Raw genomic sequence first — 12,425 nt, 5'->3', positions numbered from 1 at the left:
CCGCAGGAGCTTTGCTGTGGGCAAGGCACTGAGTCACCCCATGAAAGAGCTACAGGAGAAGTGAGCAGACTTGTAACATTGGGGAGGATGAACAGCAAGAGGTCATCAGGGTCTTCGCAGAGACCTTGTACAGACAAAAGGCCAAACCACGCAGTGGGAGTAAGAAGGGGCAGCTGGAGACTACATGGGCGGGTGGTGGATGGAGATTCCCAAGATGGGTGAAGCTGGAAGCTTGTGACGTCTGGCATCAGAAGAAGGGCTACTTCTCCACCCTTGGATATGAATTTACAAAATTGCTATGGTGCTGTAATAGATGAAGAAAGGAACAAGTTCCATTAAGGGAAGCATTCAGAGCCAGATGGGCCTGAACCAAACATTCACGCCAAGAAGTGGTGGGTGTTAAGAGTGCAGAGTCCCTTCTGTGGGCTTTAAACTAGGTTTGTTGAGGAATGGTGGTAACAGCTTGTGGTTAAGTAAGAGAAGAGAGGTCAGTGGTGCTAAGTACTGGAGCAGGGTGATGGGAGTGAGGCAGCCCTTGTGGAGGATGCCACAGGTTGAAGGGGGCCCACCTCATGTGCCTGAACACACTCACAGGCAGCCAGGGGAAGTCGAGGAGGAGCAAGAGACACGGCTGGTATGGCTGGAGCCGCTCAGATGCGGGGAGATCTGTGGAAGGGGTGACAGGCTGGTACAGAGCTTTGTAGGTCTGGGTCAGAGGAGACACCACTGGTCAGGAGACACCAGTATGGGAAACATCCTGGTGAGGACTTGCCACAGGCTGCCTGTTTGTCGTGAGGAAGTGGGCAGAGTGGTCTTTGAAGCATCTCAAGGAATTCCAGATTTGCAAACCCTGGCTCTTACAGGAGGCTAAATTCCCTGACATCTGCGGGAAGAGCAATGTGAGAGGGTGCAATCTGGGAGGCTTCTGGAGGGGGTCACAAACAGGTAAGCAAGGGTGCTAGCTTGGCCAACCAGGGAGATGTTCTCCTGGATCCGCTGCATGTGCCAATGTACTTCTATTTTCTGTACATCACACCTCCGTATTCCCTGAAACACATACACTTAGATTTTGGGGGGGCAACTCCAAAGTTGCTACTATGAACACTTACCTATTTTTTTCAACAGAAACACTGTTCCTAGTATGTCTCTGTGTGCCAGCTGCAGACATCTTACTATGGCATTACAGATAAGATTTTAACAGCTGCTTCCACGTGTGTTAACAACCATCTCTGTTACACTGTAATTTCTCTTAACACCCAGCAGTGCCAGATGAGGGGTAAGGCAGGAAGATTTCCCAGGTAGGTAAGAGCTAAATATACCAGTCTGCTGAAAAATGGAGTATGGAGGGTTGACATTGGTAAGAGATTTTGTGCAGATCTGGTTAAAAAGCATAGATCTGTGAGGAAACTATCTTTTAAGGGGAGACTTGAGCAAGATGCTAATTCTGGAGCAGGGACTGGACTATAATAGGAGGGAGAAGATGGCTGCAACAGGAACAGTTCCACTTTTCTCATCTTTAAAAACACTGCACTGAAAATTCACGGGTGTCTGGTAGTGGTTTTTCTGGGTTGCTCCAAGCCTGAGAGCTGTAAGCAAACCTGTTCCCTGCCATTCATTTTGGCTTCTGCAGGTAAATACTGATTCCAGCCGGCTTTTTTGGAACCTGAGAAATAGAACTGAGAGTCTGTCCCGTGTTTAATACATTTTTTCATTTATTTTTTTTTAGCATGATTCCGCGGCCCGCCCTCGGTGCCTTCCCGGCCGCCGCCTCAGCTCCTGGAGGCCGCCTTGCAGCGGTGGCGCCGGGGAAGGCCGCCAGGGGGCGCCGCCGCGCCGACGGCTGCCGCGGGGGCGGGGGGGGCGCGGGCGCGCGGGCGCTCTCGGGGGGCGGTTAACGGCTGTCGGCCCACCGACCAAAAATCGTCCTGGTTCCGAGCCCCCGCCCCCCCTTGCCTCAGCAGCGTGACGGGAGCCGGTGCTTACCGTTACCTGGAGCGGGGCGGGAAGCAGCGGGATGCCATTTACACAGCAAGCTTCTTAGAAGGTTGGGGTCTGATCACCCAAGGGCAGCGTAAAACCTCTTGGAAAACTTTCAGGGGCTTAACTTTGCTGGCGAAGTTAAGCCGTTTCTGTTTCGTGTTTAATGAGGACGGTGGTGGCGTTTATTTGTGTATTAGTTAGTGCCATTGTATAGCGAACGGTGTCTCTGTTTCCGAATAAATAAATACGATGCTGTCAAAGAAGTGAATTTATTTACCCTAAAAAAGGTAAAGTATATAGATCAACCTCAGCGAAGGCTTGCAGTATAAACTGTTTATACTTCAAAGGTCTACTTAGACTGCTGTGGGTGAGGTTTGCTTAGATTTTCAATCGAGGTCAATAATTTGATTTGTATTGACTTAAAGAGTTTTGGTCTGAAATTGTCTTTCTCTAAAATTTCTCATTTACTCCAAAGGTTATCATGTATGTGGAAATGCTTTGCAGTCTGGTGTTACAGAAATGACACTGTAGGTATGAACACGAAGCATTCAACAGTAACTTTGAGGTTTGGGGTAGTGGGGGCTGGGTTTTTTTCTTCAAAATTCCTTTCTCTCAACTGACAGATTTTTAGGCTGGGTGTTATTTGTATCAGATCTTTGACTTCTCAAGGTGGTACAGGCGATTTTTCAGCATTCTTGTTGCATCATGAGGCATAGCTATGGGTTAGTAGGAAGGTAAAACAATAATTTCTTTTAAGTACCACTGAGGCTTCACTTATGCTGCTCGAAGGACGTGTGACTGAAATTATTTTTAATTACTATTAGTAGGTTACATCTGTAGCCTATTAAACAAATTATTTTTTACTAGAGACAGGGTTGGGTACTTATGCATCAAACCCAGGCAAAATATATGAGCGTAGGCTACTCATTTTCCTTCTCTATCCTATTTTTCCCTCTCTAACCTCATTGTTTCATACTAAACTTACTTTGCAAACTACCTAGTGCCTTGGCGTTTGATTTGTTCTGTAAATCCATAGCACAGTTCGGTGCTATTTCACTAGTTGACGGTGTCTTTACAAAAACCTGTGTGTGTCTCTTTGAAATCCACAGATGCCTCTGGCATGCCATCAATGTGAAACATGTCCTGGATCAGCACAGTTTTCCTTTTTTTCTTGCGTACTTTTTTCAGTGCGACTTCAATGTTACTTAGCAAATACATGATACTTTTACCCATTCCCTAGAGTGGGAATTACAGAATTATGATGATAACATGCATATGAAGTAATTAAAACTCAATATATGTAGTTTTAAATACTGTTTTCATTTTAGTTATTTCTTGTGTGGTCAAAAAGAATGTCAGTCGTTAGGAGACCAGGCTCTTGTGCCTGTCGTTCTTCATGCTGCCTGTTTACTTGTGTCTTCCTTTCTGTTTTTCATTAATTAGTTTGTCATGGTGCTTGGGTTCTTCACATACGGTCTTATAAAATTATTTTCTTTGTATGAGATTCTGCTTTTTTAGGGCAGTTTATTTTAATATCTCTGCTTTTTAATGAATGACTTCTTTAAAGGAATCAATGTGCAGTTCTTACGATGTGAACTGAAAGGAGCTCACTTATTTATCTGCAGTTGGACCACCACTACCAAGAATACATACCTCTGGTGCCATAGAAGGACCTTATTGAAACGTCTATATGTTTAAAAGGCAACCAACACCTACCATCTTCCATTGTTATAAATGAGAATTAAGCACTTAACAGCTGCCATATTGCTCTGTGGCACCACAAAATCAGTAGAGGATGCAAGCACAAGCTTTGGTACTCTTGTACTAAATCATTTTTCTTTGAAGTGGAGACTTAATTGTTTTTTCTATGTGGAACATATATCATTAGCATGCTAATCAGAATACAAACAGCTCGCAAAGGGGATAATGAGGGAGAACTTCCATGTAATGCTTGGTTTACATCCACGTGACTCTGAAGAAAAATGTTTTGTTTTGCTGAGCTGTCCTTAATTTAAGGTTTCTTGCTTAATGAGACTTCAAACAAATTCTGCATTGTAGGTTTCAGGTTTTCATCCCAGAGAGAGGCTTGGGATTTCAGGGAGGAGAGAGGCAAAGTGGCTTGGAAAACCTGAACAGACATTTAAGTAAGTGAGCATGCCTCTTGAGGAAAGACAGATAAGGCAGCCTTCCTAAATGTGACAGAATGTAAAACTTTCTGTTGAAATACACCACAGTCTAAAAACATACATCACAATTTGTTTCTCTTAAGCCCTTTTGAGTTTAATTTAATGGAAAATGTTTTCATAATTGTCTGATAGCTTTTCTGATATTTTCTACAAGCTGAAATATTTCCGACCTGGGTTTTGTTTGAGGGCTGGGAAGTATGACCTTTCAGAGGCTGTGAACATACATGTCCTACTACGCATTGCTGCTTGGGAGTATGCAAAATGCTAAAGGTTTAAATCAAATTGCCCTGAGGACTGCTTACTGACCTTTTGAAGGCAAAGCTGTCAAAACCTTCAACTAGACATCAGCTAGAGAAGAACACTTAACGCAGATCAATGCAAATAGAAAACAATGTGGTTCTGACTTTTGGTAATTCCTCATTAGTGAGAAACAGTTACTGTGCTGCAAGAGCTGCTGGAAACAAACCCACACTGCCAAAGAGTTGCTGTGAGTAACATGTAATAGTTGTTTTTCGGGGAAAACCTTTTATAATCACTTAGGAAATTAAAAGTTTTCATTAATTGCCAAATCCTGATACAGTTATCTGAGCAGGATGCTTCATTGACTTCAAAGGGATTTTTCTCTACTTAAGGAATGCAGGGTCAGGCCCTTAACTACTGATAACTTTCTTCAGTGGGTTGTCAGATATGACAAACTATGCCACTTTAATAGAGGTTACCCTTGCCATGCCATGCCATCCCTTTGCCCTGAAAACCTGCTTTCTTTCTTCACCCAGGTAATAGAGTTTCTGGGTGGTTGCTATATAGAAGAGCTTAGGAATTACTCTAGCTGAAGCTGTGGTTTCTGTGAATATATTTTCTTTACTTTGAATAGCTATAATACATTATTTTCTCATGATGATATATTATACAATAAAATCAGTTGCAGAAAGCGTTTCATGGAATTATGAATTCCCCTGTTCCATGAATTGCTGCCCAGCAATTAGTTGTCCATCCTTTAATAGATTTATTCCTAATTAGTTGTTCATGCACTATTGCTTGCTGTAATGCAGAGTTTCAAATAAATGCCTTCCTTTCTATGTAGGCTTACAGAAATGGACCAAAAACCAGGGGACTGAGAAGCTGTTCATTCATATGTTGGCTCTCAGTCCAATAATTATACGCATCCTGTGCAAAAAGTATTAAGCAATCACGTATATCCTGTGCTGAAGACTCACAGAATAATTACTTCACAGATTAGTAAAAAATAATTCTCTGTGCTTTATCAGAACATTACAACTGCTCTTCTCTTAGTGTAATTAAAAGTTAGCTATCAAAATGTAAGAGGTGCTGCTTCATCCAAGGCAAAAATAATATAGTTGAGCTCTATTAACATGTAGCTAAAAATTACGCCTTTTTTCAAAATAATTCGTTTTTACTGTTCTCCACACTGAGAATTCAAAGTCTGACTGTAAACCATTCTAGGATCAAATTTTCACTTATATAAATGTCTGTAAGTTTTTTAAACAAAAAAGAGGTAAAGTTGTAATTTTTTGCACACTTGTGGAAACCTGAATTAGGAAAGCGAACGTTTCAGTTATGTAAAAACTTTTTTGTACTGGAAAAGTCTAGCTATCTGATTGATTCTTAAGGTGCAAACAGGCTGGATCAGTTGATCTGTCACTGTAGAAAGAAATTAATCCTAATCACGCTGTATCTAACTTGAAGACTGAGCAGCTAAATCAGTTTATCTGGGGCTGCAGGCTGAGCTGCAGGATGTGACTCGGTATCTCGCACTGGAGGTGTTAACAGGGAGGGGGCTGCAGCTTGCTCAGGATGCCTTGGAAAGGGCATTTGTCCATCTCTGCCCCTTCTGAAGCCAGCAGGAGTTTTAATACTCAGGGAAGGATTTGGACTGCTCTCTGCATGTTGAAGGTTTTCTTTTCTCTAGTTAGGTTAAGGCATCACGCTTTGAATGCTGCAACAGCTTGCTGATGCTGAATGGGATGCCCCTGTGGCCCCAGCTTCTCCAGATGGGATTTCTACTCAGTGACTTGCACTGGCCTGCTCCTCAACTGAGCACATTAGGCCAATTTAACTCACTAACTTGTCATAAAACTTCCTCCCCTGCCACACGTGCTTTTTTCCTAGTTACTTAGCATGAACATTTTGGCGTGCACATGGTGTGTATTCTATACGTGTATTATTTGCCCAATACAAGTTCCGTCATGTGCCAGCATTTGCCCACTGTGACCTTCTAGAGGTATCTGAGCATAAATAATAGCAAAATGTTATTTAGCATTTAGCAAATGTAATCCTGGGGTAATGATTAGATACTGGCTAGCAGCACAGCTGAAATCAGCCATGCCTCCTGCCTTCAGGTCCTGTCTAGCACCAGGCAGACAGCTCTTCCAGAGCCTCTAAAATATGAGAAATCCCCGTGGGCTTCCAAGTGACTCCCGCAGCCCAGCTGAGATAAAATCCCAGCAACTGCAGCTGATGGAGGCAGTAATTTCAGCATCAAAAGAAATCACCCCCGTGCTGCCCAGCTTTTGGCTCCCCTCAGTTCACCCCCTCCTTGGTTCGCTCCTTTCACTGGGGTGTTGCCTTTAGCGGTTCAGCCCGAATTTGGGGTAAAGCCGTTCTGGTGTAAGTCACAGTTTTGCGTGGCCCTTCAAACATCTCAGTACCCATCCCCAAAGCCGTGTTGTTGCGTGGGGGTGTTTGCAGGACGAGCCTGTGTGCATATGAGGGGGAGGAGGTGCTGGGAACATGCCTTGAAGGCTTCAAATCTGTTTATCTTCACACTCCTGAGAGGCAATCGCTCGCCCATGACAGGGCAGCGCACTGGAGGGAGCTGTGCTGGCAGCAAGGAGATAAACCTATGGGGCACAGGCTGCTTTGGCCGAAGTGGCCTCTCCCTGACCAGCAATTCCTTATGTCTCTGTGAGATGAAGTGGGACGAGAGCAGCAGGAAGCCTCCTCCAATCCTTCTTTCTCATAGTTCCTTGGGATAAGTTGTAGATAAGAGGAGAGAGCGCATTGTTGACAAGCTGAGAAAGCAAAGACGAAGGGGCTGTGATCTTTCACAGCAAAAATAAATAGCTATCTGTAGCATGGTATATTCAGTAGTATGTCCAACTGCTAGTCAGCCTCTGGCTTGCCTTGCTTTTCATTTATTTTATTCCTAGTAATTGTTTCCTGATTGCAAACTTATAGAGGAAAAGCGGCAGAAATTATTTGCCTATTTCCTGTTGTAACAGCAGAATGAAGGTAACTTATACAGGGATGAAAGGAGACCGTATTTCATGCCTGTTGCTAAACAAATAGCTGCAAAACAGTGGGTCGTCAAGATAAGCAAGAAAGACACTAACAAAAAGCTGCCTTTCTGGAAGATTCAAGAGATTCCTTTATAGACTCAAACATAGAAAGTGGTAACCTAGGAGATATTTTCTTTCTGTTCAGTTATTCTTGGTCTGATACTTATTGTATCGACCCAGTGTATTAACACTTTGATTTATGGAATATAACATCGAGAGTACAGTACTGCAGCATTTCCAGATTTTGTTTTGTTTTCTAATTGGGGAAAGTGTTGAGAGAAGGGACTGTACTGAGCCAATTAAAAAATATATACATTGCAAATGCAGGTTATGGGGCAGCTCTTCTCCACCTGCTGGCCGTTCCTGCTCCTTGCTGCGATTTCCACATATACATAAACCCTTAATGAAGTTATTCCATGTGTTTTAGTGCACAGATTCCAGCTGCAGCTGCCCATCTGCTGTCGCTTTGGCCCCGAGACAGCCGAGCACCGAGGGCTCACATCCCAGGAGTGCTGAGCATCCTTGAGGTCAGAGGAATTAAACAGTGCTCAGCACCTTGTGTGAGAACCCAAGGTGGCATGGCAGAAGTATGCAGGCTGCCCTGGCCTGGGAAACATTCATGGCGATTTGGCTGATCTGAGCCAGGGCAGCTGCTGTCCCATGCTATTGCCATATCTTCAGCTGCATGTTGCAACCCTTGGTGTTTCAGCATTCATTTTACACTACAAAGAGCCAAGTTAGGGAGATAAAACCAGGAGAAAACAAGCTCTACTGAAAAAAAAAAAAAAAAAAAAAAAAAAGAAGAGTTTTCTGGCAGGTTATGTATCTGGAGTTCACTGCAGGCAGTGGAGCATCATCTGTGACATGAGGGCTGGAAGAGAGAGCATGGAGCTGCGGTAAACACAAACTCCACCCCGTAAGAGCTCTATGCTGTGTGTTAGGGGAAGAGTGCATCTGGGATGAGGTATGCCCTCAGGTGTGTACTCTTTATTTCTGTAGCTGTGTCGTTTGTTAAAAGTACCAAGAAGACCTGATGGTTTGCATCTAGGAAAGAGCAGAGTGACTGACCAAAAATACTTAAGTATTTTTCACACCTTCCAACTGCAGTGAACAGGTATGGGAGAGTGAAGAAATGCACTTTGCCAGATCCCTGTGAGGTTACTCCTCCGAACTGCCTGCAGTTACCTTGAGCAGCAGGGGAGGATGTTGGGGTGTCCTTTCTCCTGCTGAAAGTCATGGCAGGGTCCCTCTTCGTTCTGGTGTGATGAGCCTTCAGGGGTGGGAGTAAATGTCTGGAGGCTGCCTCCGGGGCACTGTGAAACAACCTGGCTGAGGGGTACCCACCAATTTGGGCTAGTGGAGCACTGTTGTGGAAGAGCGGGGTGGGCAGCAGAGGGGAACCTAGTGTGGCAAATAATTGTACTCCTTTTACTTCGGTGTTTGTTGATTTATAACCAGATGAGATCTGTGTTAAAATCCCTTTGTCAGGGAGGTGTGCTTTTCCTGGACAGGAAGGCTCCCGGAGAGAAAGTTCATTAGCATCCCAAGGGCTCAGCCCAAGGTGTGTTTGCCCATCTGCTCGTGGAAGGAGTGAATCTCCTTTGAGAAGGCAACAGAGATGGTAACTGTACACAGGTTCAAAATGAAGCAAGAATCCACTAAGTGACCAAATGTGCCGAAAGTAAACATTTGTATGGTGGGTCTTAATAGAGTTAGCTTAACGTATTGTAAATCTGCGAATACAGTTGTAATTGGGTCGGGAGTTGGGCATGAGAAACAAGAAAGTGTCTAAATGTGCCTACAGTGACACCAGGTCAAAAACACTCAGAGCAAGAACTGTAAAGAAAAAAGGGGCTTCCCTGAGAAGAAGGGTTAATGGCACCCTGCCAGGAGTGCAGGGTTGTGGCAGCCTGTTAGCTGGGTTTTGAGGACTCCACCGACTGAAGGCAGAGCTGAGCCGGTGCAAATTGCCATAATTCCCCTGCAGTTAATAGGGCTCCAGCAATTACCGCTGCTCTCAGCCTGCCCTGAAAAATGACGGCAGCTCCAATACTGCCGCAGCTGTGCTAAGCAGCCCATGGTGATTGTACCCTCTCCTCTGCCCTGGGTGCCTGTAGCTACAGCTTTCCTCACACCAGCAGTGACACCTGGCAGCTCCTGCAGTGACCTGCCGGCAGAGCCAGAGGATGAGCTGGGACCTGGCACTGGTAGCAGGGAAGGGTTGAGCCTGTGGGGCTGGGAGCTGGGATGATGATTATATGTTGGTTGAAAATAGACTTGGGCTCCAGGACCCTACTACTGCCTCTTACAGGCTGCACTAATTGAGGACAGTGTTGTGTTTGCACATGTGGCAACGGGGACACTTAAACTGCTCTCTCCCCCCCCTCTCCTGTTTCGCACCCATGGGTGCTCATCCCTATCCTTTTCTGTCCCACAACATTACGGTGTTAGAGCAGAGACACGCAAAGCCAAACCGGGGGAATGGATCATGTGGGCAAAGCCACTTTCTCATCTCTGAGCTTGTTAGGTCAGGTGGGATGCGGAGGCATGTGGGCACCCAGCTCAGGCAGTTTGTGGCTGTGCCAAACACCACCCGTGCTGCTGTAATGGCTTTTCCCAGACCACAGGGATGAGAGCGCTAACGTGATGCTATTCTTTGTCTCGGGTAGAGCTGAAATGCTTAGTGCAAAACTAACCACAGACCAAACCGAACTATTTCTGGTTTAAGCTGAAAGACACGTAGATGGTCCAACACCAGAAAAATCTTATTCTAACCTGGAAAGAAACTGCATTCTCCACTTCGGGCTTGTGGCTGCAGAGATCTCATAAATACAGAGTTCACCTTGGGAAGACAGGTGAATTTTCAGCTTCTTTCCTTTTCCTGAGGCTGCTATGTTCCACCCATCCCTGGAAGCATTCAAGGCCAATTTGGATGGGGCTTTGAGCAACCTGGTCTAGTGGAAGGTGTCCCTGCCCATGGCAGGAGGTTGGAACTCGATGATCTTTAAGGTCCCTTCCAACCCAAACCAATCTATGATTCTATGATCCCAGGGAAGATCCAGGGAAGAGTCCTGCCTACTAGTTCTCTTTCTAGAGGTGTTGGTGACATTTCAGACAAAGTGTATAAACACCATGGTCATGAGACTTTGTTCACCTTTGAAAAGCTCCTCTCTCTCCTTGCTGGTTCATAATGGGACAAAAATTCCGGATTTTATGGCCCCAGCCAAGTTTAGCAGTCCTGGATAGATTGACAGCTGCCCTCGCACACACGCAGAAGAGCAGAGGAGCAAAGCCCTGAGCTAGATCTCTTCATGTCAATCTGATTTTTAAAATCTTTCTTTTCAGGAAACATATAAACTGGGCTTGGCAGGGCTGAGGCTGAAATGCAGCATAAGGTAAATCAGGTTATTTACAGATAGCAACCTGGAAAGCATGCTGTTATTCCAGCTGTTGGTAGCACTTCAAAGAGAGCTCTTGCTACTGATTTGGGTTTTAAGGCATTGAGGAGCTGACTGCTGAAGTATTACAAGTTATTATTTCTTTGAAGGAAGTGTGCAGCTTGTTTGCAGACCCCAAAATCTAAGAGAAAGCATAGAAAAGGGTTTATATGGGTCTGAAAAGAACCACAAAAACTGGGGAAGTTTGCATAGTTTCCCACATATGCCAAAAATGCAGATCGAGTCAAGCAAAAAAGTCTGTGTTGGTGACAGAAGAAAAATTGCTGCCCCGCAACAAAGTAGGCATAGCTTTCTTTATGTTGGCTGGCAGTATCTTGTACTCATCCTGGATGGCTATTCTGGCTTTCTCAAGATAATGCTTCTGTGAGATGGTCAGCCAAGTAGATAATTGTGTTTATTGGCTCCATATTTACTAACATGGTGTATTTGACAAAGTTATGGCTAGCAGTGCCTTTAAACTGTGGTTCAATGGGTTTATCAGCTTGCAGTGAAGTATGAATTTAGACATGTTATTGCAAGTCCGCACTATCTCTAATCCAATTAATTACTGGAAAATGTGTTAAAATAATGACTTCTGACAAATTAAGGAGAGAGAGTTTTATGCTCATCTAGTTAAAGGGCTGCTTAATTCTATTAAGGAATTTATTTGTTTTGCTCAACAGGAATGTGAAAATGGAAATATTGGTGTTTGCAGCTGCCCAGACCCAGGCACAAGGAGCGCTCCAGTGGGAAGCACTTTTCTTTGTTAAGCCATTTAAGACAAATATTGCATTTGATCTCACGAGGCGACACCTCCTGCTGGCACAGCGTAGTCCGGGGAGCCGGTAAAGCGGTTTCCCCACCACAGCAGAATACAGCAGTGAGCACAGATGACACAGCTAATGGAAACCAGCCCACAAGTAGAACTACAACTTGCTCTCTCTCCATTGGCTTTTTTTTGTCCCCTGGTTCACTAGGACCAACTCCTGCTTTAAAAAGGGCTGGTGAATTGAGTGAGGCGGTGTCTCTCCTGGGATGGGTGGGATAGTGCCCAGTGCTGCACAGGAAGGAGCACCCTGCTGTGCAGAGGAAAGGGCTTCAGGGAAAGGACATTACATCTAACCAGGGACAGTTTCAGCCTCTCCACCAATTGCCCAAAGCACGTGGTGTAGAAATGTTACTGGGTAATGCCTTCCCTGTTGGTGTGTTTGTCTTCTAGATGTGCTGAGGTCATTTAGGAAATCTCAAATTCGGGTCATTCTGATCAACCAGAGTTTAGCAGGAGAGAGTACACTACCAGCATGAGCTGCAGATGGAAGTTGTGAGTTTGCCACAAGAAAGAATGAACGTTTAATCATTAGTACTCAAAAAAGAATATAAACAAAATGGCTAGTGGTACTTTCTTTTTTCATAGTTCACACTTTTGTGACTGGATAAAGTAAAACACTGAGGAAGATTAAAAAATACCGGGTCAAGTGGATCCTGTTGCCGTATTTGCTCCTATTTGGACACCAAAGCAGTGC

This window comes from Buteo buteo, chromosome 13, assembly GCF_964188355.1.
Source record: "Buteo buteo chromosome 13, bButBut1.hap1.1, whole genome shotgun sequence".
Taxonomy (NCBI): domain Eukaryota; kingdom Metazoa; phylum Chordata; class Aves; order Accipitriformes; family Accipitridae; genus Buteo; species Buteo buteo.
Note: the sequence above shows the minus strand (reverse complement) of the source record.